This window comes from Acipenser ruthenus, chromosome 23, assembly GCF_902713425.1.
Source record: "Acipenser ruthenus chromosome 23, fAciRut3.2 maternal haplotype, whole genome shotgun sequence".
In the NCBI taxonomy this organism is placed as follows: domain Eukaryota; kingdom Metazoa; phylum Chordata; class Actinopteri; order Acipenseriformes; family Acipenseridae; genus Acipenser; species Acipenser ruthenus.
The window spans coordinates 13,649,922-13,677,024 of NC_081211.1; the positions used below are offsets into that span (position 1 = coordinate 13,649,922).

Here is a 27,103-nt window from a genome sequence, read left to right on the forward strand (position 1 = left end):
TCTTTTGTTTGATTGTTTTGCAGAAAGTTTCGATATGAATGCACAAACCTTCAGCTATATAAAAGGCAGAAGCTGAAAGCTCAAAGCAAGACATCAGAGAAGACAAGATGAGAGCTGCTTTGATACAAGACAAGACCTGGTAGGAAATATGTTAACTGTATACTGGTGTGTGCATAGCTTTTATATACAGTAATTTAACTGCAATGACATTTCTGCTATAGAATACAAGAAATGTTATAATTTTACAGTAATTACATCATTAATTGATACACATTCCTTAAACAAAGTGTACATTCAACTTTATGGGTCAATTGCAACGAACTGAAAGCAGCGTACTAATCCCGTGGTTCGTACAGAGCTACACGTACTAAACTAGTACCCAAGTTAATAACAATTGCAACGAACTTGGCAGCTCAAGGTAGTCCCCAGCTGCGTACTAAAAATGATCTCAAATGCAAGTAACCCAAAATAACTGCTGCTGCCCTAGAGGATACTAAGTATGAGACTAAGTTAGTCTAACCCTTTTCTATAGACTAATCATTTATAGTACCGTACTAAGTGGAACAAATGTGAAAAATCCCCAAAAGTATTGACAACTTTTGTAACTGAACAATTCATAATCACAAATCCATCCCGTGTACCTATATTTTACATATGAAAACATTTACTTGCATATTATAATTTTTTTTATATATAAGGGATGTCATTGCTGGTATTGCAATATATTCATGTAGAGCTGGAATTCGTTTCGTGACATTATAACAATATGGAAAATGATTCTCCTACATTGATCAAATTGCTTCCACAGCGAAACAATGATCCAATGGCAAAATATTACAATTACGGTTGAAAGGATTTATTACAAATGTCGTGAAATAATTGAGAATATATTTAAAGCACTACAGTAATTATGTATTACCCTGTGGCGGAGTGTCCCGCCCCTATATTTATATGTGCACTGTCTTTTTATGATTTGTATTGTTTGCGGCGCGGATCAAAGCGCTGCGTATTTGTTATTATTTTTATATTTTAAAAACCTTGTGAGGATGCGTGACTGATCAGCTAGTGATTTTATTTAACTAGCTAACATCCACGCATCCTTATTAAACTTTTGCAGACGGTGACCATCTCCCGAGTTAATTCATTGTTTAATTGTTGACAATCGGGAGATGGTCACTGTGTATAAACCTGCAGCTCTCTACCCTCGGGAGGGTGTATTAGGAGTGAGAGTGGAGAGAGAAAAAACGAAACTTAAAAATAACTGTTAAGCGTGCTGGTTTACACCAGCACGATACTTATTTGTTTGGTCAACGCGCCTGTTTGTTTGTTGTGATTTGTTTGTTCAAATCGTTCTTTTATTATTTAATAAAACGCTGAGCACCGTTGCGTTTCACCATCGCCATCCATTGTTTGGTTTCCGTTTACTTCCTGGTCCGTGACGTCATCAGTCACACATCACTCAACAGCTGCTCGGTCACAGTTGGTGTCCAGAAGAGGGATACACCGTCTCCAGGAGCCGGACCAGAAAATCAAAGGGTGTTTTTTTTGTTCGTTTTTTTCGAATACTGTTTTTGTGATTGGAGGGGGAAAAAAATGGATAAAGTGGATGCCTACATGAAGAGGTGGCATGGGCATCAGAGGGAGTTGAAGGAAGGAGGGGCTACATGGTGCCTCACCTGCCTGGAGTATGGGCACCTCCCTGATGTGTGCCCATACGAAGACCCCCTCTTCGTGCAGGCCTTCGATCGAGGTGAGGTGGAGACTGCCGAGGACTGGATCTACCTGAAGGCCATATGATCGCCGCAGGTGGATCAGGAAAACTGCCTCACCTGCCTCAAAGGGGAGGAGTGGTGCTTTGCCGTCGGCAAGGTTGGGCACAAAGCACCCGACCAACCCCCTCCATGACAGGAGGTGGAACTGCTGGTCCCGAAGAAGGGAAGGAGTGGTGGTGCCAAGAAGGCAAGGAAGCAGGCTCCAGCACCCAGAAGGGGGTAGCCCGTGCATCCAGCGCCCAGAAGGGGGTAGCCCGTGCATCCAGCGCCCAGAAGGGGGGAGCCCGTGCATCCAGCGCCCAGAAGGGGGGAGCCCGAGCGTCAAGAGCCCAAGAGAGGGAAGCTCAGGAGTGGACGCTGGGATGGCTACCTTTGCCTGGTCAAGGCCTCAAGTTGGTGCCCTTCCTGCGGGAAGGGGGGCCACTCCGTCATCAACTGCCCCCGCCCTGGAGCGGAGGAGGAGGGACGACCGAAGGGCAGCTGGGAAGCACACCTCAGCGCACTTGAGGCCGTGCCTGTGGGGAGTGGGACCACTTCGTGGTCAACTGCCCCATTCTCCAGGAAGAGGAGAAGGAGAAGCACCGGTTCCCGGCAACAGGAGGAGACTGCACACTGTGCCCACCTCCTCCACTTCCAGCAGCAGGAGCTGCCTCTGTCTCCGCCGCTTCCACCAGCAGAGGGTGAATACCTGCTGGCTCCGTCTCCACCGCCGTGGGAGGACTGCTTGCCCCTCCCACCTCCACCAGCAGAGGGTGAATACCTGCTGGTTTCACCTCCACCGCAATGGAAAAGACTGCTCCTGTCCTGCCTTGCACCGCCCGGGGCTGCCTGCTGCTCCGCACCGCCAGGGGCTGACTGTTACATGGTACGAGGGAGAAGTGGAGCAACCGCTGCCGCCTCCATGGCCAGGGGCACCCCTCCCGAGTTGGCCTCCCGAGGTTTCGCTGCTGCTGCTGCCGTCGCCTCCCGAGGGTCCGCTGCTGCTGCTGCCATCACCTCCCGTGGGTCCTGCTTCGCCTGGGATCGTCGACTTTTGCTTCACCTGGGGTCGCTACCAGTCCTGCTATGCGACAGGAAATACTGTGGCTGGAGCCCCACGGAGGGGAGCTGCCGGCCATGAAGAAGGGTGGAGAGGTCAGGAGACCAGCTCCCCCTGCAGCAATTTCGCTGCAGGAGAACGGGTGGCCGGAGCCCCACGGAGAGGAGCTGCAGGCCATGAAGGGGGGGGGAGGTCTGGAGACCACCCCCAAAATTTCCTTGGCCGGAGGAGCCGGCCTGTACGCGGTCCACCGGGACACTACAGCTGTTTGGGTGGGAGGAGGACATCCCACCGTGGCCGCCACCTTTGGCCTGTTGCTACCCCTGTTCCTGGGCCGGGACTGCTAGCCGGGAATTTGGGGACTAAGGGGGGAGGTGGCCGAAAAGGCCATGTGAGCTGCGCACAAGGGGGGGCGTGTGTGGCGAAGTGTCCCGCCCCTATATTTATATGTGCACTGTGTTTTTATGATTTGTATTGTTTGCGGTGTGGATAAAAGCGCCGCATATTTGTTATTGTTTTTAGATATTAAAAACCTTGTCAGGATGCGTGACTGATCAGCTAGTGATTTATTTAACTAGCTGACAGTCACGCATCCTTATTAAACTCGTGCAGACGGTGACCATCTCCCGAGTTAATTCATCGATTAATTGTTGCTAATCGGGGGATGGTCACTGTATATAAACCTGCAGCTCTCTACCCTCGGGGAGGGTGTATTAGGAGTGTGAGCGGAGAGAGCGAGGAGAGAGAAAAAACTAAACTTAAAAATAACTGCTAAGCGTGCTGGTGTAAACTTAGCTGGTGTGATACTTTATTTGTTTGGCCAACGTGCCTGTTTGTTCAAATCGTTTGTTTATTTTTTTATTTAATAAAATGCTGAGCGCCATTGCGTTTCACCATCGCCACCCATTGTTTGGTTTCCGTTTACTTCCTGGTCCGTGAGGTCACCAGTCACACGCCACTCAACAGCTGCTCGGTCACATACCCACATGGAACGGAATTGCAATATTTAATGTATGAGTAGTATAGTTTTAAGTTGTATATAACTTGTTTGTCAAAGTATGCTTTTAGTAGCCAATGCTACAGTGCCTTGAAAAAGTCTTCACACCCTTGAACATTTTTCACATTCTACTGTCTAAAAAATACAATTCAAAATGCATTAAAGTAGGAGTTTGTTTCACTGATCTACACAACCTACACAAGTCTTCACACCCCTTGAGTCAATACTTGGTGCAAGCCCCTTTTGCAGCAATAACAGCCATGAGTCGTTTTGGATAAGTGTCTACCAACTTAGCACAGCGGGATGGTGCAGTTTTTGCCCATTCTTCTTGGCAGAATAGTTCAAGCTCTTTCAAGTTGGCTGGGGATCGTCTGTGGACTGCAGTGTTCAAGTCTTGCCTCAGATTTTCTATAGGATTCAGGTCTGGGCTTTGACTAGGCCACTCGAGGACATTCACTTTCTTCTTGTTGAGCCACTCCATTGTTGCTTTTGCTTTGTGCTCAGGATCATTGTCCTGCTGAAAGGTGAATCTTCACCCCAGTCCCAGGTCTCTGGCAGACTGGAACAGGTTTTCCTCCAGGATCTGCCTGTACTTTGCACCATCCATCTTTCCCTCGATCTTCACAAGCCTCCCTGTCCCTGCTGCTGCAAAACATCCCCAAAACATAATGCTGCCACCAACATGCTTTACTGTAGGGATGGTATTAGCAGGGTGATGTGCCGTGTTTGGTTTACGCCACACATATCGCTTAGCATTGAGACCAAAAAGTTCCACTTTGGTCTCATTGGACCACAACACCTTCTCCCACATGCTTGCAGTGTCCCCGAAGTGTTTCTTTGCAAAAGCTACGCGGCACATCATATGGCTTTTTTTCAGCAGGGTCTTCCTTCTTGCCACCCTCCCATATAGGCCATGTTTGTGGAGTACTCTTGAAATTGTTGAACAGTCAACATTTTCCCCAATCTCATCCAGAGACCTCTGTAGTTCTTTTAAAGTAATCTTAGTCCTCAAAGTGACCTCTCTCAGCAGTTTCCTTAAGCCACTGCTACTGACTTTGGAGGGACGGCCTGATCGAGGCAGTAAATAGGTGGTGCCAAACTGTTTCCACTTTACAATGATGGACCTGACAGTGCCCCAAGGGATATTCAAAGACATTGAAAGTTTCTGTAGCCTTCCCCCAATCTGTACCTTTCAATAACTTTATCTCCGGGGTTCTTTTGGCAGCTCCTTGTTCGGCATGTTTTGCCATTTGCTTCAAATTCACTTCATACAACAGAAACAGCTTGATTCTTCATCCAGGAGTATTCAAATCAGTTGAACTACTGTGATTGGATACAGGTGGGCTCTATTTAACTTATTATGTGCCTTGTTAAGGCAATTCGTTGTACCTGAGCTAATTTGGGTTTGCTATGACAAAGAGTGTGAAGACTTATGCAATCAAGACTTTTTTTTTGTTATTTTTAATTACTTTTTGAATATTTCTATTCTATTGTTCTTTCACGTTGAAAGTGTAGATGATGTTGTGATGAGCAGTGAAACAAACTCCTACTTTAATGCATTTTGAATTGTATTTTTTAGGCAGTAGAAGACTTTTTCAAGGCACTGTACATATTAGTAGGCTGTAGCATGCATGGGGTAGGGGTCAGGACTGGTAGGTGACGCAGCACAAGAATATTGATAGGCTTGTCACAAAGGGGGTCGTGGTTGTCTCGTACAGCGGATCCACGCTATAGCCGCTGTGTTGGAGGTGCCGGGTTCAGTCTCTGCCTGTGCAATACATTACTTTTTTTTAATTAAATAAAATAAAATAATAATATTGTATTCAATGTTTAGACTACATACAACACCAAACAAGTTTGTCGGTAGTTGCGGGCAGGGCCGGATTAAGTTTAATGGGGGGCCTGTGACAGGATGACTGGGTGGTGACGTCAGGCAGAGGCAGTAACTAAAAACTGACACCAGGCACTGCAGTTTCAAAAGAAAGACGCGGCTGGCCGCCGTTTTATTTACAAATAACAAATAAATAAAAGGTTTAATCAAAAAAACACTTGCTCATAGAGCGAAAATAAATAAAAGGTTTAAATAAAACAAATCTCGAACACAAAATATACAGGTAAGGCTGGGCAGTCACTATATATTTTAAAGTTTCGTGTTTTTCTCTCCTCTCCTCGCTCTCTACTCTTCTCTCGTACACCCACCACGCGCTGGAGAGCTGCAGGCTTTTTATAGTCAAGTGACCATCTCCCTGTTAGCAACAAAATTAATCACTTAATTCAGGAGATGGCCACCTTCTGCACGAGTTTATTAATTATTCCTAGCAGAGGACGAGCACCAATCTCGCCTCTGCCAGAACACGTTTTAAAAATAAACAAAACCGCATGGCGTTTCGCCGTCATTTAACCCTTTGCAGTCCATTTATTAAGTGCGTGTCAGGCACGTCGGGTCCAATTTATTTTCACACGCGCAGTTAATTTTAGACGCGCTGTTTAAAAGTATTTTTTTTCCACAGTCAAACGGGTTTAAAAGGCCCTGCATATCAACAAAGCACTCACTAGGCATCTCCAGCCCCGCCCCACCCTTTCGTTCGCTATAGCTTTCACCTATGTAAGGAATAAATAATAATAATAATAATAGTCGTACATACCGATCAATCCTCTCCTGATCACTCGTTTTATCACCAAACTCCTCAATAATGCGATCCAAGTCATTATTTTATTACTATAACATCTCAAAAAAGCTCTGCAAATGTCCGTGATGTTCTTTGTGCGCTGATGCAGCCAGCTTGTTTCCTTATGACTGCCCCGTTACTTGACCCTGGCATCAGATATGACTATTCATGTGAAACGCCCTTTTTTTTTCGACTTGTCTCGGCTCCTGTCGCTCCCACTCGGCCATTGAATGGTTTTCTCGGCTTTTTCCGGAGAAAAAACGACTAGAAACCCTTTTTTTGCGTTTTTTTGATGTCGGACAGGGTCCGACAATGGACCTGATAGGAATAATTGCAATGTCGGACCAGGTCCGACATAGGACTGCAAAGGGTTAAATACATAAATAAACCATACTACAAAACAATAAATTGCACAGGGGCGGAGGGGGAGACCCCGTTCTAAAAATAAATAAATACATTCATTTAATCAGCAGGGCTTACTACTGCCCTGGTACACATCCCCCCCCCCCCTTGTGCAACGCACACTTGGCCCCAACGGCCACCTCCCCCCTCAGTCTTAAAGTCCCGGAAGAGGGGGAAGCAAGTTGTTCCTGGGGGTGGCCATGGTGGAATGTCCTCCACCCCCCACTTCTTCGTAGCTGGCAGCCCCCTCCTCCGGGGCTCCCACCACACACTATCCTGCCGCAAAAATGCGGCTGGGGGAGCTGGTCTCCTGACCTCTCCCCCCTTCTTCATGGCCGGCAGCTCCCCTTCATGGAGTTCCAGCCACAGTACCTCCTGCTGCATGGCAGGACCGGCAGTGACCCCAGGCGAAGCAGAGCCCCCGGCGACGACCCCAGACGAAGCAGGACCCTCGGCGACCCCAGGCGAAGCAGGACAGGCAGCAACCCTAGGAGAAGTAGAGCTGGCGATGACCCCAGGCAACGGCAGCAGCGGCGGACCCTCGGGATGCGACGGCAGCAGCGGCGGACCCTCGGGAGGCGAACTTGGGAGGGGAACCCCTGGCCATGGAGGCGGCAGCGAGAGCTCAACTTCTCCCTCGTACCCTGTAACTGGTGCGGAGCAGCAGGCAGAGCCAGGTGATCCAGGCGTGGCATCCCCAGGCGATGCACGACAGGGCGGCAGCGGCAGCGGACCCTCGGGAGGCAATTGCAGGAGGGGAGCCAGGACCAGCGGTGGTGCTAGGGTTGGCCCTCTTCTCAGCCGCTGCGACCCGGCGGTTTTCCCCCTTGCTCTGCTCAGCAGCCTATGCAAGGGCGGCTGCGGACCGCCAGCCTCCTGTTCCGGTCCATCCTGTCGTGAAGAGAGAGGCAGCTCCTGCTCATCTTCCTCGGGTGGTGGTGGAAGCAGAGGCAGCTCCTGCTGCTCTGCTCCTGGCGAAGGCGGCAGGGGCTCCTCCCCTTCTGGCTGCAGCGGGGAAACCAGCAGGCATGCTCCATCTGCTGGTGGAGACAGGACCAGCAGGTACTCTCCCTCTGCTGGTGGCAGCGGTGGAGACAGAGGCAGCTCCTGCTGCTCTGCTCCTGCTGTTGGAGGTGGTGGAGATGGGACCAGCAGGCTCTCTCCCTCTGCTGGTGGCGATGGGCGCAGCAGGTATTCCACTGGTGGGATGGGGCAGTTAGCTGGGAAATGCCCCCACTCCCCACAGATGCAGCAACAGTACTGCACGCCCATGCTGCGAAGGAGGGCCTCCCAGCCAACCTCCTCCTGTGGCTGTAGCCCCAGGTCTACCTCCTCTTCCTGAGGTGGGGAGTGGCAGTAGTCGGGCGACCTGTGCCCGACCTCACCAATTTTAAAACACCACTGCTCCCCCCTCAAGCACGTTAGGCAGACCTCCCCCAGTGGCTGCATCTGCTGTTGCCTCTGCTGCCGCTTTTTGCTGCTTTCTGCAGCTCTTCCTTCCCATCCTCCTCTTCCAAAAACTTATATACAAAAAAAAAATGAAAAAAACTGCAGTACCCTTATCCTCTGGCCTGAGTCGGAGGCTGTGGTTTATCCCACGATGACACCACGTGTGACAGGATGACTGGGCGGTGACATCAGGCAGAGAGGCAGGAACTAAAAACTGACACCAGGCACTGCAGTTTCAAAAGAAAGACGTGGCTGGCCGCCGTTTTATTTACAAATAACAAAAATAAATAAAAGGATTAAACAAAAAAAAAACATGCTCACAGAACGAAAATAAAAGGTTTAAAAAACAAATCTCGAACACAAAATATACAGGTCAGGCTGGGCAGTCGCTGTCACTGTTCCTATATATATATATATATATCTATATTTAAGTTTTTTGTGTTTTTCTCTCCTCTCCTCGCTCTACTCTTCTCTCGTACACCCACCATGAGCTGGAGAGCTGCAGGCTTTTTATTTTCAGGTGACCATCTTCCGATTTAGCAACAAAATTTATCACTTAATTTGGGAGATGGCCACCTTCTGCACAAGTTTATTAATTATTCCTGGCAGAGGACAAGCACCAATCTCGCCTCTGCCAGAACACGTTTTAATAAACAAAATAAACAAAACCGCACAGCATTTCGCCGTCATTTAAATACATAAATAAACCATAATACAAAACAATAAATTGCACAGGGGCGGAGGGGGAGACCCCGTTCTATAAATAAATACATTCATTTAATCAGCAGGGCTTACTACCGCCCTGCTACAGGGCCCAAGGCTGTTATCGTTTTGGGGGCCCCTCTTTGCATATTAATTTGCTTCCCTTTACTGTTTTACTACCACCACTCGATTAACATTAAATGTCAAATTATTCAGTCTTGGCTGATCCATATTTTACCTGATTTGATGTTTGAATTGACACCAGTTTTGAAAATGAGCACTGGCCACAGCGTTAGTTACTGGCAGTTTCAAATACACAATGGGAAATGCAAACTGCAAACACTTTTGTTGTAACAGCAAGTTATCTGGAAATATGTTGTCCGTATCTCTTGCGAATATGTATGTGTATAATAGGATTGTAGCAAATATATATGCAGTCAAAAAATGTTCAGCAAATAATACAAGGATAGTACACAGCGCTTTCTTATGGAATGTTTTGTTTTTTTGGTGGGGGGGCCCAATGAGGCAGGCTCTGTTTTAAGACAACCTAAAAACTTCATGGAAACCCGGTTTAAGAAAGCTGTACTAAGCGCATTAGCACAGCTGAGGAACCTCCACTCATGCAGCACACACACACATAAACGCTTTTAACTTTTAACCAACATGAACAACAGTTACTTAATCATTGAATTCCTTTAAATCTTAATTCCTTTTAAAACGGAAACTCCTTTATTCAGACTTTCACACCTAATCGCCTTGCTCGTTCACTCTCTATGCTCAAGGTTGACATTACTGACAGTCTCGCCTGGGTCATTAAACCTCTAGTAGTTTTTGATCAATTTCAGTTTTGAAAAGGTAACAGGTATAGTCAAAAAGAGTTGCAACATCCAAAACACTAGGCAATCTAGTGTTTTATGTTTCAAAAATAAAAGCTCACTTAGATCTTTAATCGTACCACCAGCAATCTGTTGTATTTCATCTTTCAGTGCGGTTCTGAATGACAGTAGCTGTGTAGGAAAGTCTGGAGATAAATCCCCTTCGTACTGAGCTGCCAGGGACTCGCCTGATTTAAATAGTGCATCGTCATTAGCACTAAGAAGTTCAGAAGTACACATAAAATGAAACCACTGCACTATAGTTTTAATTGCACAGAAACGGCTTTTCAACTTAGTAACAACAGTAATGTCAATGTTGGTGTAGAACACATCTACCTTAAAATGTTCCTCAGGGTTAGATAATCTTTGGTCTTCACAGAGTTCATCAAAATGTTTTTTTGTACGTCGTAATTGTTTTTCGGTAAACTTTTGTCCAATTCCCCAACTACTTGCAAGTGAAGATGCAGTAGCTTTAGTTTCTCCACTGCATCCTAAAGCTTGTAAAGGTCTTGGTTGCACCATTTAACATTTTAGCTGCTAGAAAAAGGTCCATGTCCTTAGACTGAAGTAGTTTCGATATGATGTTTACAGTCTCTAGTACTTTGGACTGGATCACAACCATGAGCACGAACTCGAAGGTCTCCATGCATTTTTTCAGTCCAATTGCTTCTGATTGCTCATCTGTCTTTTTTAATGATTGTACTTAGTGCTTTCATAATATCAACAAAGCGGAATCGTAGAGCAAGGAGAGCATCGTGCCTGGATGCCCAGTGTGTGGGACAGTTTTTTCAGCGTCGGGTTTGTAGAAGACGTTACTTTTAGTAAGGAGCTCCAACCGTTTGATTCTTTGACTAAAAAATAAGTGTAGTCGCTGCACGATGTCATAAAATTCCCTAATTTCAGAAATGTTCATGCAAGCGTCATTCAGTACTAAATTTAAATTATGAGCAGCACAGTGCACATAGACAGCGTCAAGTTCTTTTTTACGTATTCGTTTCTGGAGTAAATTCCACCTATTGTGCTTGCTCCATCGTACCCCTGTCCTCCACATTTTTTAACTGACAAGCCTTTGTCTTTGATCATATTTTTTTATTTTTGATAGCAAATCAATCGGTTCATTTTGTATTCGTGGGCGAAGATATTTTGCTTTGGCGTCTTACAATTAACTGTTTTAAAACTGGGTCGTATTTCTTCAGCTGTTTTAAAAAGCTGTTTTTAAACAGCTGAAGGGCTTTTGCTCGAAACGTCCTGAAAATAAAAGATTTTTTAATCTTATAAACCTTTTGTGTACATTTTTTGGAAACCCTTTTCTTTCATATGCCTTCAATTTCCCACACTGCAGTTATATACAGGCAGTCCTCGCACTTATGACACAATTGGATGCTGAAAGTTGCGTTGTAAGTTGAAGCACATTTTCCCATAGTAACAATGTTATAAATTGGGGTTACATTCCTGACTCTGGCCTGATAATACATTTTTACAAAAATGACCTGTTATATTATACTCATGCAAGTATTTATTTATTATTATTATTTCTTAGCAGACGCCCTTATCTAGGGCGACTTACAATCGTAAGCAAATACATTTCAAGTGTTACAGTACAAGTAATACAATAAGAGCAAGATAAATACAATGACTTTGGTTCAAGCAAGTACAAGTGTGACAAAATACAATTCAATAATACAGCAGATAACAGTGTCAGTGATAGTTACATCAAGATATGATTAAATACAAAATACTACAGATTAAACACTTGGCAGATTACAGTACTCTGAAGTACAGGATTAAATGCAGTAAAATAGGGGGCAGATAAGAGCAAATAAAGCGCATTTAAGGAAGGGTGATAGTGTCCCAGGGAAAAAACAGAGGAGTTCTACAGGTGCTGTCTGAAGAGGTGAGTCTTAAGGAGGCGCCGGAATGTGGTCAGGGACTGGGCGGTCCTGACATCTGTAGGTAGGTCATTCCACCACTGCGGAGCGAGGGTGGAGAAGGAGCGGGCTCTGGAGGCAGGGGAGCGTAGAGGAGGTAGAGCCAGTCTTCTAGTGCAGGCGGAGCGGAGAGATGAGGGTCTGGAGGTAGCTGGGTGCAGTCTGGTCAAGGCATTTGTAGGCTAGTACGAGAGTCTTGAACTGGATGCGAGCGGTGAGCGGAGTAGTGGAGTTGCGTGGGAGAAGCGAGGCAGAGAGAACACCAGGCGGGCAGCGGAGTTCTGGATGAGCTGGAGCGGACGGGTGGCGGACGCAGGGAGGCCAGCCAGGAGGGAGTTGCAGTAGTCTAGGCGGGAGAGTACCAAGGCCTGGACCAGGAGCTGGGTGGCGTAGTTGGTGAGGAAGGGTCGGATTCTTCGGATGTTGCTCAGGAAGAATCGGCAAGTGCGTGCCAGAGTGGAGATGTGCTGGGAATAAGAGAGGCAGGGGTCCAGGGTGACTCCGAGGTTCTTAGCAGAGGAAGAGGGAGAGAGTGTGGTAGATTCCAGAGGAACAGAGATAGAGAGATCAGAGGAGGAGGAGGGAAAGAAAAGGAGGTCAGATTTAGAGAGGTTGAGTTTGAGGTGATGCGAGTGCATCCAGGAGGAAATAGCAGACAGACAGGTAGAGATACGGGAGGAGATGGTGGAGTCAGAGGTAGGGAAGGAGAGGAAAATCTGAGCATCATCAGCATAGAAATGATATGAGAAACCATAGGATGCGATGAGGGGGCCCAGGGAGTGGGTGTAGAGAGAGAACAGGAGAGGACCCAAGACTGACTCTTGGGGGACTCCTGTTAAGAGAGGGTGAGGTGTGGAGGTTGCTCCACGCCAGGTTACCTGGTAAGTGCGGTTGGAGAGGTAGGAGGAGAACCAGGCCAGAGCAGTGCCAGAGATCCCCAGGTCAGCGAGAGATGATAGTAGAATAGAGTGATCAACAGTGTCAAAAGCAGCAGAGAGGTCGAGGAGAATTAGGACAGAGGAGAGAGAGGCAGCTCGGGCAGAGTTTATTGAGTTAGTGACAGACAGGAGGGCGGTTTCAGTGGAGTGAGCAGAGCGGAAGCCAGATTGGAGAGGGTCGAGCAGAGAGTGGTTGGACAGGAAAGCAGAGAGCTGGCAGTGTACAGTCCCCTCGAGGGTTTTGGAGAGGAAGGGTAGGAGGGAGACAGGACGGTAGCTTTGGAGGGAGGTGGGGTCGAGGGTAGGTTTTTTGAGGAGGGGAGTGATAGAGGCTTTTTTGAAGGCAGAGGGAAAGAGACCAGAAAGTAGAGAGGTGTTGAGAAGGAGGGAGATGAAGGGAAGTAGAGCAGGAGCAGCAGCTTGAAAGAGGTGAGTGGGGAGGGGGTCCAGGGCACACGTGGTGGGTTTGTGACCCTGGAGCAGGGAGGAGAGGTCAGAGTCTGAGAGGGGAGAGAAGGTGGAGAAGGAGGGTGAGTTAGTAGGGGATGCAGTGGGTGTAGGGGTTGGAGCAGGAGGGGGTGCGGGGGAAGGAGAGGTGTTAAAGAGTTTGCGGATATCTGAGATTGTAGAAGAGAAGAAGGAGGCAAAGTCATCAGGGGAGATAGAGCAGGGAGGAGGAGGGGGAAGGGTTTAGGAGGGAGGAGAAGGTAGAGAATAGTTTACCTGGGTTGTTAGTGGAGGCTTGGATTACAGATTGGAAATAAGTACATTTAGCAGAGGAGAGAGTAGAGGAGGAGGAGAGGAGAATGCGGTAAAGGTCTAGGGCAGCAGGGAGTTTGGTTCTCTTCCATTTCTTTTCAGCAGATCGCAGTGTGATTCTTGCCGAGCGGAGCGTTGAAGAGAGCCAGGGATGGGGAGGGGAGGGGAGGGGAGGGGAGGGGCGAGCAGGTCGGGAGGTGAGGGGACAGAGGGAGTCGAGGGTGGAGGTAGCAGAGTCTACGGAGAGTTGTGAAAAGGAGTCGATAAGAGGGAGGTGAGAGAGAGAGAGCAGTGGAGGCAAGGATAGAGGGGGAGAGAGAGCGGAGGTTACGGCGAGAGGTGACAGTGGGGGTAGGAGGAGCAGGGAGAGGGGGGAGAGAGAGAAAAAGTGATGAAATAGTGATCAGAGAGGTCCAGGGGGGTGACAGAGAGGATGGAGGGGCAGCAGGCCCTGGAGAAGGTGAGGTCCAGTTGACGGCCAGCTTTGTGGGTAGGAGGGGATGGAGAGAGACAGAAGTCGAAGGAGTGAAGGAGAGGGAGGAATCCAGCAGAGTGGCTGGGGTTGGAGAGATGGATGTTGAAGTCACCTAACAGGACAGTTGGGGTAGACAGACAGGGGAGGGAGGAGAGTAGATAGTCGAGTTCATCCAGAAAGTGAGCAAGAGGCCCAGGGGGGCGGTACAGTACAATGAGCAGGAGTTAACAGGGAGAGGTTAGTTGGACTGCATGAAATTCAAAGGTATTGACAGAGAGTGAGGAGAGATCGGAGGGGACAGAAAAGAGTAAGGAGGGAGAGAGGAGAAGACCAGTCCCACCTCCCCGTCCAGTGAGACGCGAGGTAGAGAGGAGAGGGCAGCAGGAGTTACAGTGTTATCAGGGGACTGCCAGGTTTCAGTGAGAGCAAGGAAATTGAGAGAGAGGTGGGAGGCAAAGGCAGAGATGAAATCAGCTTTGTTAGCAGAAGAGTGACAGTTCCAGAGTGCACCAGAGAGTGTGCGGGGGGGGGGGGGGGAAGAGGCAGAGGGATGAGGTTAGAGGGGTTGGAGGAGCAGCAGCGGAGAGAGGGCAGAGGACGAGGACAAGAGGACAGAACAGGGATGTGAGAGACAGTCATAGCAGGACAGGCAAGACAAAAGGCACAGTAGGAGCAGTGGGGTGGAGGGTACAGACCTGACTAGTAGATGGCTTCTTCCAGAGCGCTATTAGGTTCGGGTCTATTCGAACAGCGTCTCAGCGCAGGCCTCCCCTTGCTGGACTCCCACAGCTAGACTCCCGGCTCTTTTGTTGAGGCTCTTCGGTTTGCTGGCGCCGAAATAGGCTGCTTGATTAAATATTACAACTGGGTGGCAAAAGAACCAACTAAACTGTGTGGAAACCAATCAAATAGCAAATCAACTTCTAATCAATTTAACCACTCACCTGGTACTAATCACACACTAACTCAGCTAATTCAAACACCACCTTACAATGTTACCAAATGTAGTTCAGTAGTTCGGGACAAACACCAATCACAAAATGTTTTAGTACAAATATTTATTGTAGAGAATGCGGAGTATGCGATTTTACAGAAAAGTATGCTGTATATACACATTCATTTGGCATCAAACCTAACTTGGTTTGAGGGTTCGCTGCCTGGCCTACTGGACAAGGCTGAGACCCCCAAAAAGAACAAGCCGGTCTCAATGCCACAATTAGAATTGAATATAGCCCACTTGAAGGTTTAGCCAACCTTTAACAAATGATCATCAGCACGCAGGAGAGGAAAACAAAACCCATTTTTGGGAAATAAACCTCTGGGAATCCATGGCTGATTCGATTGCCCTTCCTCCAGGCAGGCTACCAATGCTTGAGAGCACGTTTCTGTAAAAGCATTTTTAGGCTCTGTAATATTTGTTATAATGTAAACTTGGTAAGCACTGGAGGATCAACAACCTAACAGTTCGATAAGAGTCTGGAACTCTGTTGGAAGAAGCTGCTACGATTCTGAAGGAATGACCGGAAAACTGCTCAGCTGCGAATCCGGACCTGGAAATAAATCAGGTGAAAAGGTGAAAGAACAACAAATGTTGGGTGACGATTGTTCAGTTTTCGTTAATAAACAGCGGGCCTGAGGGTGATGCGCCCTGAGAAAGATGGAGATGGATAAGAGAGAAAGGGGCCATATGGGCCAACATGGGAGTTGAATTTATAAACAAATTGAAAAGCTTTCCCTAATCTTCCTGGTCAGTTTAAGGGTATCAGATGAGGTGATTGCTAGGTCAGAGATTAAGGGGTGAATCTGGGGGTTGAATTTGAGAGCGATGTAGACTCTGAGCACTTGTGGGAGCCCAAGAAGGCTAAGAGAAAGAGCTTTAAGGTTTTATCTAAAACAGGCAGGAGTAGCTGGAGCAGATGAGAGGCACCAAGAGAGTACGTTGATGGCGATAGGTAGGCAAGCAGGGGGAGAAAGAGATTCTGATAGTTGAAGCCCTTTCAGGATTAGTGAAATTTGTGAGTTGCAGAGTGTAGAGCTGGGACACCGAAATTGAGTTGAGTTTGTAGAAAAACTGGATGCCGGAAATTCAAATCTTATAGCTCTATTCTTAAGGACATAATATAGGGTGACGCTACGGGCACTGAAAATGATGGAAAGGAATGTTGAATGCAAAGTGAAATTTTAAAGCAATTCCAGGATGACCAGTACATTTGCAGTGAGCGAGGAGTGATGCTGAGAAGAGTTGTTTCTTGAGCCTGCAGAATCAGGGAATGCAGCAGGTGGCTCACATGAATGTCAGGTCTGAAAAGGGAGGAATCTGAGTTGGCAGGAGGTCGTCTTCGGGAGCTAATACTCTGAATCTCTGCGTTTGGAAACGAGAAAGAGAATCGATTATATTCAGGTGGCCGAGAATGTGTTGAGCTCTGAAAATGAACTGATGAGTAACAGATAAACAGGTAATCCTTCTGCATATTCTCATTATATGGTGGGAGAATGAACGACCTTGTTAAAGATTTAGACTGTAGGTGAATTATGTGAGTGGAGAAGAATGGATTTTGAGCCCAGGAAGACCCCCAAAAGGAATGCGGCTACAGCAAATGGACACATTTTGTGCAATGACGAGGAGTGATCGGTTATAGGAATGATGCTGAATTTGTCGGGCCATGGAGCAGAAAACCATTTTGCCTTGTAGTATCCTCCAAAGCCAAGAGAGGGAGCTGCATCTTTGAATGGTTGAAAGTCTTTGTACAGCAGGAGACAGTTGTCGTAAAAGAAAGTACTGCCATTCCTTTCTTTTAGTAGGAGCTCCCACAGGCGGAGTTCCTTGCGAAAAAAAAAAGGATCCATGAGTATGACATCATTGAGGGAATCGACAGAAAGGATCAAATTGAGAGAAGGTAGGAGATAAAAGCTCTTCCTTGAGGATTTATCCTCATTGCGTACAAATTGCAAAGCATATGACATGGTTTATTTAAATTTCCAGAAAGCTTTTGACAAAGTCCCACATAAAAGATTAAATTTCTCAAACTGAATGCAGTAGGGATTCGAGGAAATGCATGCACGTGGATTAGGGAGTAGTTAACGTGTAGAAAACAGAAGGCCTCCAGAGTATGCAGTATTGCGGCCCTGAAATGGGAACAGTTTTGAAAGTGTTTGAATAAACTGCTGATAAGCTGAAAGAAGAAAAGCATCTCACAGAGAAGAGACCACTATGGGGTCCTGCTGGAGACCCATAGCGGCCAGGGAGGTCCCTGCTGGACACCCATAGCGGCCAGGGAGGTCACTGCAGGGGCCTGCTGGATGCCTGCAGTGAGGGGAGGGTAACCTAAAAGGTTACATTTGGAAGACCGCTGGGAAGGGCAGAAGAGTGAATGGAAAAGCAGGGCCCTGCTGGGCAACCGTATGAGATAAGGAATAGAAGAGGGCTGTGGGGCCCTGTTGAAGCTCGCAGCTGGTAGAAAACCGTTTGACAGAGAAGGGAGCACTATGGGGGCCTGCTGGACGCCCATAGTGGCCAGAGAGGTCACTGCAGGGGCCTGCTGGACGCCTGCAGTGATGGGGGGTGGGGAACGCGGGAGCAGCCGCTCCCAACTGTAATTACTGATTAGAGGAGACATCAAAATGGAGCAAGGTAACCAGTGGTGTACCACAGGGATCAGTATTAGGTCCTCTGCTATTCCTAATCTACATAATGATTTAAATTCTGGCATAGTAAGCAAACTTGTTAAATTTGCACATGACACAAAAATAGGTGGAGTGGCAAACACTGTTGAAGCAGCAAAGGTCATTCAGAATGATCTAGACAGCATTCAGAACTGGGCAAGCACATGGCAAATGACATTTAATAGAGAAGTGTGAAGTACTGCACACAGGCAATAAAAATGTCCATTATAAATATCATATGGAAGATACTGAAATTGAAAGAATCTTTGAAAAAGACCTAGTAGTTTATGTTGACTCAGATATGTCTTCACTAGACAATGTGGGGAAGCTGTAAAAAGGCCAACAAGATGCTCAGATATATTGTGAGAAGTTTTGAATTTAAATCAAAGGAAGTAATGTTAAAAATTTACAATGCATTAGTAAGACCTCACCTAGAATTTTGTCTTCAGTTCTGGTCACCTCGTTAAAAAAATGGATATTGCTGCTCTAGAAAGAGTGCAAAGAACAGCGACCAGAATTGTCCCGGATTTAAAAGGCATGTCGTATGCAGACAGGCTAAAAGAAATGAAGCTATTCAGACTTGAACAAAGAAGACTACGCGGTGATCTGATTTAAGCATTCAAAATCCTAAAAGGTATTGACAAAGTCAACCCAGGAGACTTTTTGAACAAGGACCAGGGGTCACAAATGGAAATTAGGTAAAGGGGCATTCAGAACAGAAAATAGGAGGCACTTTTTTACACAGAGAATTGTGAGGGTCTGGAAACCAACTTAGTAATGTTGAAGCCGACACCCTGGGATCCTTCAAGAAGCTGCTTGATGATACTCTGAGATCAATAAGCTACTAACAACCAAACGAGCAAGATGGGCTGAATGGCCTCCTCTTGTTTGCAAATCCTCCCATGCTCCCATGTAGTTTAAATGGCCTAGGAGGGACAGAAGATTGCGTTTAGTAGGAGGGGGACCGGACAGAAAAGTGGAAGTATAAAAAATACAATCCCCTGAGGACAGGCTCAATGGGCATGATTTTAAATGTGTTTGATATATTATGCTTTAGCCAGTCATGCGTTTTTCCCAGCAATTTTGATTAAGAATATGGCGTGGTCGATTTGCATATTGCAGGGAGCAATCTTCGTGAGGGACTGTTGATGCTGGGTGTGGTGGAGTTACGGTGAGCGGAAATGAAGGAAGTTACAGGCGGAATAGCACAGGTTCCTTCAATGAAGTTATTACAAATCTGGCAAAACAATCTCTGGATACAAATGCTCAAAACTGCTGATGAGCAGAAAGAAAAGCATTTCACAGAGAAAGAATCACTATGAGGGCCTGCTGGACGCCCATAGTGGCCAAAGAGGTCACTGCAGGGGCCTGCTGGACGCCTGCAGTGAGGGGAGGGAACCAAAAAGGTTATAGTTAGAGGTGAAGGGAGCACTATGGGGGCCTGCTGGACGCCCATAGTGGCCAAAGAGGTCACTGCAGGGGCCTGCTGGATGCCTGCAGTGAGGGGAGGTAACCTGAAAGGTTATAGTTGGAGCCAGAATGCTCAGGAACTGCTGAATGAGCCTTTGATTGACAGGTGCGATGGTCCTGCTTTCGGATTTTTCCGGTAGTAGACGCGCTTTGTGGAGATGCAGTCGGTGCGGGCGAGGTGTTTCAAGTCCGCTTATAATAAGCGGAAATTGGGCTTGCTTCTTGAGTCGCGGGTTGGAATTTGTAAAAACACCCATACTGACATGGGTTGGGCTTGTTTTGTCGTGAGACTTGGCAACACTGGGTAAAGCAACGATCAGTGCTGACGTCATAGGGCCTGCGACGGGAAGGATGAATAAAGTAAACAAATTCTCCTTACGTGCTGTAGATTTGAATGGGATGTTGTTGCTACGAAGATAAAGCTGGAGCCGGGAGATCGTCCAGTCTCTGATGTCAGGAGTTGCGGAGGAACGAGTGGCCAGGCAGGAGCCATGGCAAACAGGAGAAGCAGACATCTGGGAAGAGAAGTTTGGAGTGGTAATACCGCCGACCAAAGTTGTCGTGGGGAGGGCTGTGTGAACTGGTTGCGTGGATCTCGGCTCCGCTGAAACGGAATAATTAAGAATACTGACCATAATGCGTGCATGTACGATGAAATCAAAACGCAACTGAGAGATAGGTGAAGAGGGTATTTATAGTGCTAACAATTTAATTAGCTAATGTGTAAATTGAATGATTCAATTTGGTGATGCGGAGATTGGTGTCTGACCCTCCTCCCGAACTTTAATTATAAATTTCATTTAGTTTAAAATTACTTGAAGCAGGAACTTACCTATCTGCCTCGGTCCCTGGTTGCCTGAAGACCTTATTTAACTCTTTACACTCAGCCCGTTGATTTCGGGGTAGCGGCACCTCGGTGGTTACGCACATATTACCCAGGCACCTACCTGGCTTGCTTAAAAGTACAGACTCAGGGCTTTCCAAAGACGTATTCAGTTTGTGTACGCGGCACTCCTAGCTGGAACTACGACTGCCTGAAGTTAAGCCTCTCATCATGTGACATGAGTTGACAGCTTAGGTTTCGTTTTGAGTCTATTGCTCTTATCAGACATTGTTAAGGGCAAATAAATTAAAAAGAAAAAAAAGAAGTTACATGCATGAAAAAACAAAACAAATGCTAAGAGTCAGGTCGACCACGACAGGTACTGCGGTTCGGACACCGAGCATGCGCACATGACACATGGCTCGTGTCTCGCTGTGTCATAAATGCCGTATCGATATCATAACGTCGAAGCAGGGTAATAATACGAGAGTCGTAATTGCTGCGCGTCTTAAGTCGAGACGCGCCAATATACAGTGCCTTGCAAAAGTATTCAGACCCCTGACCAATTCTCTCATATTACTGAATTACAAATGGTACATTGAAATTTCGTTCTGTTTGATATTTTATTTTAACACACTGAAACTCAAAATCAATTATTGTAAGGTGACATTGGTTTTATGTTGGGAAATATTTTTAAGAAAAATAAAAAACAGAAATATCTTGCTTGCATAAGTATTCAACCCCTGTGCTGTGGAAGCTCCCAGTTTACACCGATGAAAGAAATTGCCCTAACGAGGACACAATTACCTTACCATTGGCCTCCACCTGTGAACCATTAAAGTTGCTGTCACATTTTCTGGATAAAAACCCCACTGTTGAAGGATCATTGGTCAGGCTGTGAATCTGAAGGAAAATGAAGACCAAAGAGCATTCTACAGAAGTTAGAGATAAGTAATACAAATGCATAGATTAGGGAAAGGGTACAAAATAATATCCCAAGTGTTTGGATATCCCAGTGAGCACAGTTGGATTAATAATCAGGAAGTGTAAGCTGCATCACACCACCCAGGCACTGCCAAGAAAAGGCCGTCCCTCAAAACTCAGCGCTCAAACAAGAAGGAGACTTGTGAGAGAAGCCACAGAGAGGCCAACAATCACTTTGAAGGAGCTACAGAGTTCAGTGGCTGGGAGTGGAGTAATGGTGCACCAGTCAACCATATCAAGAGCTCTGCATAACACTGGCCTGTATGGGAGGGTGGCAAGAAAGAAGCCGTTACTCAAAAAGTACCATCTGAAAGCACGTCTGGAGTTTGCCAGAAAGCATGAGTGTGACCCAGCTGCGATGTGGGAAAAGGTTTTGTGGTCAGATGAGACCAAGATAGAGCTTTTTGGCCAAAACTCAAAGCGCTATGTGTGGTGCAAACCTAACACTGCCCATGCCTCAAGACACACCATCCCTACAGTGAAGTATGGTGGTGGCAGCATCATGCTGTGGGGATGCTTCTCATCAGCAGGGACTGGGCATCTTGTTAAAATTGAAGGAAGAATGGATGGAGCAAAATACAGGGAAATACTGCAAGAGAACCTGCTTCAGTCCGCTAAAAAACTGACGCTTGGGAGGAAATTCCCCTTTCAGCAGGACAATGATCCCAAGCACAAGGCCAAAGCAACATTGGAGTGGCTCAAGAACAAAAAGGTGAATGTCCTACAGTGGCCCAGTCAAAGTCCTGATCTCAATCCCATTGAGAATCTGTGGCACTATTTGAAAATTGCAGTCCACAAGCATCGTCCAACCAACCTGAACAACCTGGAGCAAATCTGCCAAGAAGAATGGGCCAAAATCACTCCGACACTGTGTGCAAAGCTGGTACATATTTGCCCCAAAAGACTTAAAGCTGTTATTGCAGCGAAAGGTGGCTCTACCAAATATTAATGTGTGGGGTTTGAATACTTATGCAAGCAAGATATTTATCCAGGGTGACTTACAGTTGTTACAAGTTAGTATCACATTATTTTTTATCTACAAATTACAGTGCCCATTTATACCGTTGTTTTTTTGTTTTTTTTTTACTGGAGCAATCTAGAAGGTGAGGTACCTGCTTGCTCAAAGGTACAGCAGCAGTGTGTCTCCCCACCTTGGATTGAACCCACACAAGACCCCCGGTCAAGAGTCCAGAGCCCTAACCACTACTCCACACTGCTGCCGTTAACCATGGTAAAACATTATTTTTTCCCCATACATATCTGTGATATCTGTGTGCATTTATCAATTGTAAATTTGTTTAAAAAAAAAAAAAAAAAAAAACACCTTCAGACTTTGTAGAACTTCAGAGTTGTTCTATTAAACCTGTACTTTACAGAGAAGTTGATAATGCAAATCACATTATAAAAAATAAAACTATGTAAAAAGAAAGATAGACTACATAAAATACACAGATATCTTGTAGAAAAATGAACCTATAAGAATTTCTCATTAAACGTCTTGGTTGTCAGTGTTGGAACGTCAAGTTGTACTGATGTGTGAAGATAGTCAGAAGCTTAGTATCATTTCACTTGTAAAAGTACATGTAATCAGTGTCTGTTATATTAATACAATATTGTTTGTTTTGAAGGAGCAATATAGAATGACTTCACAAATAGAACAAGCTGTGGCTTCAATTCGCAGATCGATGTGTGTTGGCATTGAGATCAGCAATAACAGCAAATTCATACTAAAATCACCAGAGTAAGTAAAATATCTCTGCAAGAGAAAATTCCATGTGAACAAACTGTATACTTCATTTGTTTGCAATGTTTAATGATCACCAAGGCTGCTAGAGAGTTATAAATTAAAAGCAGCTAAATTTAGTTTTGTTTTCGAAGAAAATATTAATGACAGTGACTGTCTTTATTGTAATGATGGTGTAACAGGGCGAGGTGCCCTGTACATTGATTTGTTTATTTATTTTTAGAACGGGTTTACCCCTCCGCCCCGTGTTATTTTTTAGTATTATTATTATTATTATTATTTTATTTATTTATTTATTTATTTATTTATTTATTTATTTATTATGTATAGATGACGGCGTAGCCGAATGTTTGTTTGTTTGTTTGTTTGTTTGTTTGTTTGTTTGTTTGTTTGTTTGTTTGTTTTTGTATTAAGTAGCGTGGATGGGAAGCCCCATCCACACAGTAATTAGAAAGCTTGTGCAGAGGGTGGCCATCTCCCGAATTAATTAGGTGATTTAATGTGTTGCTAATCGGTAGATGGTCACCTGTATAAAAAGCCTGCAGCTCTCCAGCTCGGGGTTGGTGTACGAGAGGAGCGTAGAGAGCGAGAACCAAAACCAAAACTTAAAAGAATAAACATTGGAACAGTGAAGGCAATCTGCCCAGCCTGACCTGTGGTGTTTCATTTATTTTGTGTTCGTGATTTGTTTTTGTTTAACTATTTATTTTGCCCTGTGAGCACAGTTTCTTTTTGTTAAAATATTTGATTTTCGTGTTGCTTAATACAAACAGTGGTCAGCCGCGTCTTACTTTAAACTGCAGTACCTGGTGTTAGAGTTCTTCCTTCCTGCTTCTGTCTGACGTCACCGCCCAGCTACCCTGTCGCAGATGATTTAACATGTCTAAACTTTAGACTTAATGCAGGACTCAAAGAGGGGTCTTGAAAATCTCTATGTACATTAAATCTGTTGTGTTTTGTGTACTGTAAATCGAATCACTGCTTGTAACTTTGAGTGAACCTGCTTCCATTGTCTCGTTCACCGAGCTGTATGATTGAAACACTGTAACCAGAGTAGTACAGGATATGCTTTTGGTTTCTGATAAGGCCACACCGTCAATTCTTAGTTGTTTAGACTTACCAGTAATAACAACATTTGACACCAATTCTCATTTTAAAAACTTGTTTTTGCTGTCTTATATTCAAATCTTACCTTTCAAACAAGTTACAATATTTTAAAATAGAGGAAAATTGTTCCTTGTTTTTATCTGATGTTAATTGTGTTGTGCCACAAGATTCGGTCCATGGACCAGTTTTATTTTCCTTATATATGCTGCTGCCCCTGGGTGATATTGTCTGTAGACATAAGGTACATTTTCAATGACAGGGTTTACATGCACTTGAAAATCTACTCTACAGTTGGACTTGTGATGTAACACATATGATACACATTGCTCTTGATAAAGGGGCTGCATGACATTTAGACAGCATATGTAAACACATGCTACGGTTGTGCTTTAGGATCCAGCATTCAAAATCCAGTTTACCTGCTGTAGCTTCACACTACTGCCCAGCATACATAGTACAAAATGATATAATAATAAAAACAACGCAAAAAGATGCCGCCCGGTTGAAAGAGAAAAACAAAGTTAATTGAACCTTATCATTTATTATTAGTACCGAACGATTGTTTTTAATAAGAACATAAAGTTTACAAACGAGAGGAGGCCATTCGGCCGATCTTGCTCGTTTGGTTGTTAGTAGCTTATTGATCCCAGAATCTCATCAAGCAGCTTCTGAGGGATCCCAGTGGTGTCAGCTTCAACAACATTACTGGGGAGTTGGTTCCAGAACCTCACAATTCTCTGTGTAAAAAAGTGCCTCGTATTTTCTGTTCTGAAGGCCCCTTTACCTAATCTCCATTTGTGACCCCTGGTCCTTGTTTCTTTTTTCAGGTCAAAAAAGTCCCCTGGGTCGACATTGTCAATACCTTTTAGGATTTTGAATGCTTGAATCAGATCACCGCGTAGTCTTCTTTGTTCAGGACTGAATAGATTCAATTCTTTTAGCCTGTCTGCATACGACTTTTAAACCGGGGATAATTCTGGTTCCTCTTCTTTGCACTCTTTCTAGAGCAGCAATATCCTTTTTGTAACAAGGTGACCAGAACTGAACACAGTATTCTAGGTGAGGTCTTACTAATGCATTGTAAAGTTTTAACATTACTTCCCTTGATTTAAATTCAACACTTCTCACAATATATCCGAGCATCTTGTTGGCCTTTTTTATAGCTTCCCCACATTGTCTAGATGAAGCCATTTCTGAGTCAACATAAACTCCTAGGTATTTTTTATAGATTCCTTCTTCAATTTCAGTATCTCCGATATGATATTTATAATGCTCATTTTTATTGCCAGCGTGCAGTACTTTACACTTTTCTTTATTAAATGTCATTTGCCATGTGTCTGCCCAGTTCTGAATGCTGTCTACATCATTTTGAATGACCTTTGCTGCTGCAACAGTGTTTGCCACTCCTCCTATTTTTGTGGCGTCTGCAAATTTAACAAGTTTGCTTACTATACCAGAATCTAAATCATTAATGTAGATTAGGAATAGCAGAGGACCTAATACTGATCCCTGTGGTACACCACTGGTTACCTCGCTCCATTTTGAGGTTTCTCCTCTAATCAGTACTTTCTGTTTTATGTTAACATGTTAACCACGCCCTAATCCATGTGCATGCATTTCCTTGAATCCCTACTGCATTCAGTTTCAGAATTAATCTTTTAAGCGGGACTTTGTTAAAAGCTTTCTGGAAATCTAAATAAACCATGTTGTATGCTTTGCAATTATCCATTGTCGATGTTGCATCCTCAAAATAATCAAGCAGGTTAGTTAGACATGATCTCCCTTTCCTAAAACCATGCTGACTGTCTCCCAGGATATTGTTACCATATAGATAATTTTCCATTCTGGATCTTATTATAGTTTCCATAAGTTTACATATAGTAGAAGTCAGGCTTATTGGTCTGTAGTTACCTGGTTCAGTTTTGTCTCCCTTTTTGTGGATTGGTATTACGTTTGCAATTTTCCAGTCTGTCGGTACAACTCCTGGGTCAAGAGACTGTTGCATGATCTTGGTTAGCGGTTTGTAAATAACTTCTTTCATTTCTTTGAGTACTATTGGGAGGATCTCATCCGGCCCAGGGGATTTGTTTATTTTAAGAGCTCCTAGTCCCTTTAACACTTCTGCCTCTGTTATGCTAAAGTTATTTAAAACTGGACTGAATGATGTTAAGCTTTGGTAAACTTTCAAGAGAATAAAAAAAAACTGTGCTTGTCCATGCAAACTCTGCCATTGTTATGCAGATGACACTCTGCTATATTTGTCTATAAATCCAGATGGACCCTCTAGTATAAATATCCTGACTACCTGTCTTTGTAAGCTACAAATGTCAAAAAACTTTCTGATGTTGAATTCAAATGAATGTGAGGTAATGCTTTTGGGATCAAAAGATCAATTAAAGAACATGGATCCATTAGTTTTCAAAGTGGACAGCTTTCCCTTTGAGCCAAAGTCTATTGTGAGAAAGCTGGTTGTAGTTTTTGATCCAGATCTTTAAGTTGAACCGCAAATTAAGAATGAAATCGAAGTGTCATTTTTATCACCTGAGCTATATTGCTAAATTAAGTTGTTTTCTGTTAAGTACCAAGCTCTGTTACCAAATAAATGTATATATACAGTATATATGCCAATACAAAAAAGGGTTCTAATTTGGAATAAAGCATATTTCAGCATCTTTCTTTCTTTCTTTCACAGGGTATATGTCTATGGTGGTGTTCTGCGAAGCCCACCACAACCAAGAATTGATCCAGGAAACAGTGGAATCTGCATTTTTACAAAGTACTTGTACTCACTGTGTGGTGTAGAGGGGATGCTCAGCTACGACGTGAATGGAAAGAGACTTTGCTTGATGTTTTCTAACCCTCTCTGGGTATATTTGTACAACAGGAAATTCAATTTGATGTTCTACGGCATAGAGGATTCTATAAATGAGCAGTTATTTAATAAAATGGGTTTAGAAAATGAAGCTGGCAACATCTGTATTGTTGGAGACAGTTCGTTATCAAAGATCACAGCTCGTGGTGGAGATGTAGAAGTAACAGCCACAATGTCTTCATCTATGAAATCCATCATTAAAATTGATATCAGGGATGTGTGATGTGACATGGCATTGTAGCAATATGTTCACTTTGTATGGTAAACTTCACAGATCTCTATGGCTTTTTAAATGCTTGTTATTGTCTGTTGTGCTTTTGTTTTTATTGTGATCTAAAACTTATTTTTGTAAGTGTGTTTATAAGCAGCTGTTTAAGGCACTCTAAGTTGAATACGTTATTGTACAGGTGAAGGAGGTCACATGAACAGGTTTGA

At 44.8% G+C, this 27,103-nt stretch overlaps 1 long non-coding RNA gene across 2 annotated transcripts; it reads left to right on the top strand.

The window, feature by feature from the left end:
- On the top strand, positions 1-27,103 carry LOC131699584 (uncharacterized). 2 transcript variants are annotated; one of them, XR_009308200.1, is made up of 4 exons: positions 1-139; positions 22,038-22,176; positions 22,574-22,686; positions 26,489-27,103. It is a non-coding gene; the product is annotated as an uncharacterized LOC131699584 (long non-coding RNA). The 2 variants fall into 2 exon arrangements; XR_009308199.1 differs by having other exon boundaries at positions 22,046-22,176.